Below are 7,196 nucleotides of genomic sequence, written 5' to 3' on the forward strand. Positions count from 1 at the left end.
TAAACATATATCTCATTATAACAGAAAATATACATCAATTTAAACATACAATCTCTCTAAAACATATATAGAGAGAGATTAAAAAACCTATTAAAGAAAGAAACAAGAAAAAGGTTACACAAATTGTGCATGGTATGTGCGATTTCAAAATCTCGTGTACAAACCCTTTTATTGCGATGAGGCCAATACTTTTGTATATTGACATACAAGTTTATTTTACTATATATATATATATATATATATATATATATATATATATATATATATATATATATATATATATATATATATATATGTATATATATATATATATATATATATATATATATACAGTGCGTATCAAAAAAACGGGACAGTTTTGAAGTCTATTGTAAATTTGTTTCATATTATTATATCTATATATTGATGTTAATAGATGCTCTAAGATCTTATCTTTGAAATGCCATTTAAAAAATAAATTTTGTTCATGCTTGAGCGATCACGGGACGTTTTTGTCGGGGGTTCAAAAAGAGGCTTGCGCCAAAATGGCAGAAATGAGATATTTGATGATTAGACTTTTGGCTAATCAGCAGACTTCCTCTTAATCTGTTCATAATCTTTGTCATAATTTTCGAATTATGCTGTCAAATTTCATTTAAAAATTTATTTATTTACCTGAATTATATTGTTTTTCATTTAAACTTCTTTTACCTTTGAATGTTCCTTCATAAGTAAGAAAAGAAGAGACTTTTTGTCAACCCAAGTAAGAAGATTTGCATTATCAATTGGGAGAATTTGTCGCATACATTCGTAATTCCGAAACTTCGTAATTCCGAAGCTTCGGTTATTCCGAAGGTTCGTATTTCCGAAGGTTCGTAATTCCGAAGGTTCGCCAATCCGAAAACGAAATAAGGTTCGTTAATCCGAAAACGAAATAAGGTTCGTAATTCCGAAGGCTCGTTAATCCGAAAACGAAATAAGGTTCGTTAATCCGAAAACGAAATAAGGTTCGTAGATCCGAAGGTTCGTTAATCCGAAAACGAAATAAGGTTCGTTAATCCGAAAATTAAATAAGGTTCGTATTTCCGAAAATGAAAAATTATTCATTTTGGTAACAAAAACGGTGTTGTCATTACAAGATTACACAATATTATGCAATGACGATCGATGATACATGCACGTGTTGTTGCCAAAAGAATGTATTTCATTAAGAATAGGCACCCTGATCAAGCATAGGCTAATTTCGATTTTATCTGAGCAATTGCTGCCTACCGAATGGTTTAAAGATGCAGGAGATCAAGTGTGTTGGTCGCGTGCGAGTAGCCTCTAGATAATAGGATTTGTATTGGAGGGGATGTCATATTTAATAACAGCTTCTGCTGGTAATAAAAATAAAAATAATACTATAATAATGATCCTTGTGAGGTGTTGAAAGCGCGAATCGCAAGCTCTAACTAGTAGACATTTCATGTAACAAGACGTGAACTTAAACATTCTGAGCAGTTTCTTTAATCGTGAGAAAGAGGTGTATCTTTCTAAAGAATTAACTCGAGGGCGAGCTTTAATTTGTTTATATACTGACCTTGGGCCCGTTGCATAAAACTTTTTACCTGAGAAAACTCAGATTGTTTTTACCGGAGTTTTTGTCCTGTGCTAAAGTCAATGGCGGAAATTAGACTAACCTTAGTTTTCAGTTTTTACCAGGGTTTTCTCAGGTAAAAAGTTTTATGCAACAGGCTTCTAAGTAATCTTTTAAGGACTACATTTAGTGACTCATGAATAGAATATATATCTCACGAACTAAATAATGAGAGCGCGGACCGCAAGCTTAAAATTTGTGATATTCCACCCGAAAACTGGACATTTTATATTTTTTGTAACCAGGAATAGAATGAGTTCCTCCATAAACAATACTTGATGCAAGCGAGAAACGTGAGCCAAAATTTTCCGATTTTCCAACCTGAAAACTGGACATTCTAAGCATTCTTGTAAAAAAATAATAATAGCTGGGAGAACAGTTTTCAGAACTGAAGTGGCTTCCCTGGGTAAATAATATCTATATCATTATTATCATTCTAGGCCTACATGAAATTTCCAAAAGTTTGAGCACGTGATTCGCTCGCAACATCTCACAAGGATGCCCTTTTAACAGTAATTGACCAAAAAGGCGAATTTTACATCTTCAGATTTGATTTCTTTCCCCCAAACCGCTTGCTCGCTACGCTCGCAGAAATGAAACGTAAATATATAATTTATCAATCAGTGATCACTTAATTTTTTTTGCTCAATTCAATCACTACAAAACACACAACCTCTTTACACAGATGATAATCTCATGGTGAAAATATACGTTTGCACCAAATTGCCCCTATTGGCCCCTTTTTTGGCTTTGCCCCCCCCCCCAGGAAAATATATTCCGCCGCCACTGGTTGAAACACGCATCGTCTTCATGGCTAACTGCAAAAAGTTCTTTAAATGTCCCCTTTAGATCAGGTCAGAGCTTATATATTTAAAATTTCTGTTTGCGATCTTGCTCGCAGTTATAAATCTAGTTACATAGGCATCTCGTTTTGAAGATCACAAACATATTGCCCATCATATTAAAAAAAAATATAGCTCGCGCTCGCATTATTTAAAAAGGGTTTATCATATTATTACATATTTACTTTTTTTTATAAGTATAAAGCTAATTATTGACTGTTAGGACTACCCTTTCAAAGAAACAAACAAAAATCAACTTTAAGCTGCCGATCGAGGAAAATGTGGCTAAAAAAATATTGCCCCCCCCCCCCTATTTGACGAAAGTTGGATCCGCCGGGAGGGAGGCAGGGGGCACTTGCACCCCAAAAATGAAATAAAAAACAGGGAAATTAATATTTTCCAAAATGGGAAAGTTCCTTTTTCAAAAATAAATATGCCGTTTTTCGTGTTTTTTCGAAATAAAATACTCTTTTTAAAGTATACAAGTTAAGTTTTCAGGCTGGAATATTGCAAATTTTCAGCTTGCGCTTCGCACTCTCATTCGATTTGTGAAATATGCATCCTAAAGAGGTCACTAAATGCTTTCTTTAACCATGTTAACAGGTTCTTATTCTGATCAGTATGCAGGTATGTTTAAGCTGCGTTTTTGCGCTCGTGTTTATTTTTTAGTTAGATGCACATCTTTTTAATGACAGCAGAAATCTGCTCGGATTTTTAAAAACCTTATTTTTATTTTTTATTGAAATACACTAAAGTTTTAGCTTGTGATTCACGCTCGCAATTATGCCATTTTAAGAATAACTGACCCCAAAAAGCGTTTTACAACTTCATCTTTGAATTTGTTTTACCAAGCCGCTCGCTCATTGCACTCTCTCCCGAAAAATAAAGCCTAAATATACGTTTTGCCATAATAAGAAATCACTTCAAAAATGGTTTTTCTCTACTTAATCACTATCAAACACACAATGACTTCAAGCAGATGATAATATTAAGGGGAAAATATCACCAAAGTGTCCATTTTGACGTATGAGTTTCATTTTTTGGCTTTACCACCCAAACGAAAATTCGTTCGGCCGCCCTTGCCTTCCCATCCTCATAACAATTGAACGGCAACAGTGTCCCTCCCCCCCCCTCCCCCTTGCCTCTGCTTTCCCGGTTTTCATTTTTCGGATTAACGAACCTTATTTCGTTTTCGGATTAACGAACCTTATTTCGCTTTCGGATTAACGAACCTTCGGAACAACGAACCTTATTTCGTTTTCGGTTTCTTCGGAACAACGAACCTTATTTCGTTTTCGGATTAACGAACCTTCGGAACAACGAACCTTATTTCGTTTTCGGATTAACGAACCTTCGGAACAACGAACCTTATTTCGTTTTCGGATTAACGAACCTTCGGAACAACGAACCTTATTTCGTTTTCGGATTATCGAACCTTCGGAACAACGAACCTTATTTCGTTTTCGGATTATCGAACCTTCGGAATAACGAACCGTCGGAATAACGCCACACATGTTCGGATTAACGAACCCTTTTTCGTTTTCGGATTAACGAACATCGAGGTATAGGCAATTTACGTGTTTCGGAATTACGAACCTTCGGAATAAAGAAGCTTCGGAATTACGAAGTGTAACCGAATTTGTAATTACTCACATCCTTTTATGTGAAACTAATTATGTTATGGTGCCTTTAATAATTATTAGGTGAAACAAATTATGCTATGGTACCTATAAAAGACATGAATTTCTTTTTTTCAAGGGGTTATTGAATCCTTCACCAAGTTTAATTATGTGTTTGACAGGACAAACAGGAAAGGATTCATGTCTTTCAATGGCAATGGTGTATTGAGTCAATTTTGAAGGAGCAAGATATGGCAGATCGGGTAAAATGTATTAAAAAGTTGTGAAGGGAGCTAGGAAAAATTTCCTCTTTTTTATTACAATATCCAATCTTGTGATTTTCATATAATATTCAGAAAATAATATCATATTTCACTTTTTATGTTTTCTGTTATTTTCCTTTCCACTTTTTTTCCTCGGTCATAATTTTTTATGAGGGGAGCACCCCGAGCCCCCACCCTCATTATGCCACTGTTCAAAGGATCCATCACTGTATACATGTTGTATATCCAGCTTGTTCAACAAGTTTGATTTGATCGCATGGTGTGTATTCCCATGTGTATTTAACCAAAGATCCAACACTATTATATGTATAAGACTTCCATCATTGTATACATGTTGCTTATCCTGTATATACTTGTTTAAAACAAAGTTTTATTTGATCGCAATGTGTATATATTTAACCAAAAGATCCAACACTATTACATATACATAATGGTTAGTCGCGTGCATTTGAGTGTCCAAAAGTCCACACACACATCAGTTTCAACACAGGGAACAGTCTTTTTCACGAGCGTAATATTGCAAAAATCCGGGTATATCTTTATAACTATTAATAATATTACACCAGATTGATAATAGTGTGAAAATTTCATCCAGTATCATTAATTTGATGTAAATATTATTACAATTAATTCACTATTTACGTCTCGCTGTTAATTTGAAATTGTCCATGTTTACAACTCTTGCTATGGCAAACGGTCCGAAACCACCCATATTTTCGAGACACTGGCATCTTTGTGTTCCCACTAAATAATCCGTTAGGGTCAAAAAGGTCGAGATTGATTTTCATCTCAATGCTAGATTACATACATGTTGATGTATAATACTCCGTGACTGGTTACATCATATATTTCTCCCAAACTTTGAGATCGAGCAGGCAGTACAACGTCACATGACTAACTTATGATAGTTTCCGTTCTTTATAGAGCCTTTTCATTTGGAGCAATTCATACAATCCAAACAAAATTAACTAACACATAATGTTGAAAGTAACAATGTTCTTGTACTATACAGCTTTGTCTACTGATATATACGTATAATATAGCTAAAGTTGGAGAGGGCAAATTTTGAGTAGTATCGAGTCGGGAATCGATTTTGATTTGCAATTGGGTCTGCGTACATATAGTATAAACTAGCAGGCTGCACCGTATGCTACGTAAACCAAATGAGCAGATGTGACCGAAACTAACCATTAATGGACTTCCATCATGTTATACATGTTGTTTAACAAAGCTTGATTTGATCGCATGGTGTATAGTAATTTTAATCAAAATATCCTACACTATTATGTATAAGACTTTCATCATTGTATACATGTTGCTTTATCCAGTATATACTTGTATAATTAAGTTCGATTTGATCGCATGGTGTATATTTAAAGGACAAGCCCACTCTAACAAAAACTTGATTTGAATAAAAAGAGAAAAATTCAACAAGCATAAAACTGCAAATTTCATCAAAATCGGATGTGAAATAAGAAAGTTGTGACATTTCAAAGTTTCACTTATATTTAACAAAATAGTTATATGAACGAGCCAGTTACATCCAAATGAGAGAGTCGATGACATCACTCACTCACTATTTCTTTTGTATTTTATGATATGAAATATTTGTATTTTCTTGTCATTGTTATGTGAAATGAAGTTTCATTCCTCCCTGAACACGTGGAATTCCATTATTTTTACATTTTGTGTTTCGGGCAAGGAGGTCCTAATCGTCAAATTCGTAAAAATTGAAATATTGTATAATTAAAACAATAAAAAACAAAAGAAATAGTGAGTGAGTGACGTCATCGACTCTCTCATTTGGATGTAACTGGCTCGTTCATATGTTATATATAAGAATAATTGTAGAAGAATTGTAAAAGCAGTTACATTAATCTATTAGTTATTTCTTCTTTAAGAATAGCCTAGAATGATCAAGTACATTCCACAGCATGTTGTAAGAACGTTCCAGAATGTCTTTTTATTATGCAGGCCTTGCCTATTTAAAAGGCCAAGGAGTTTTATTGTTATTTCTGAATAGAGATTAGGAACAATAGGCTTAGCTATTTTATTGCACTGTTGATTTCAATGAGGTCATTCAAGAGTCTTCTGGATTTTGACTGCTGAAAGGAGAATATTCTTTTGGAAGACAATTATGCTAGAACTTTCCATTATAGTGAATTCTAGAAGGATAGCTTTAATGGGTATATAAGGCTGGCAGATTTTCCAAGGATCATCACATCATATGAGAGCAGGAGATCACATCACATCATATGAGATCACTTCACCAGATCAGATCAGAGCAGTTTATTTCTCCCTGGAATATCTATATTGTGTGGAATTATTTGCCCACCATCAATGAACTGTTTGCAGTTATTTTGAGAGAGGAATTTTCAGTTCTCATCGAAATCATCAACATCATCAACCTGCTCACGCTTCAACCCATGGATTGCTGAAATTGACTGTTAATCATCATCAACATCGTCTTCACGGACATTTCAACTCGTTACAGTGACTCTTATTATTCATCGGACTTCAACATCAGTTTCATCATCGCCATCATTGTGAATTTTCGCCAGCCAACTGGGATCTTATCATTTGGACCATAAAATTGGAATAACACCAGAACTGATTTCAAGAGATTAATGTAAGATTATTTGGTTTTATTTTGTTTAAGTACATGTTTTATTTCCTGTAATAAAAAAAGGGAAATTTAAATTAAATCTTGTTTGTTATTTGTTGCAGTATCGTAACACATATAACTATTTTGTTAAAAATAAGCGAAACTTTGAAATGTCATAACTTTCTTATTTTACATCCGATTTTGAGGAAATTTTCAGCATTGTGCTTG

The sequence above is a fragment of the Lytechinus variegatus genome, chromosome 9, assembly GCF_018143015.1.
Source record: "Lytechinus variegatus isolate NC3 chromosome 9, Lvar_3.0, whole genome shotgun sequence".
Classification (NCBI taxonomy): Eukaryota; Metazoa; Echinodermata; class Echinoidea; order Temnopleuroida; family Toxopneustidae; genus Lytechinus; species Lytechinus variegatus.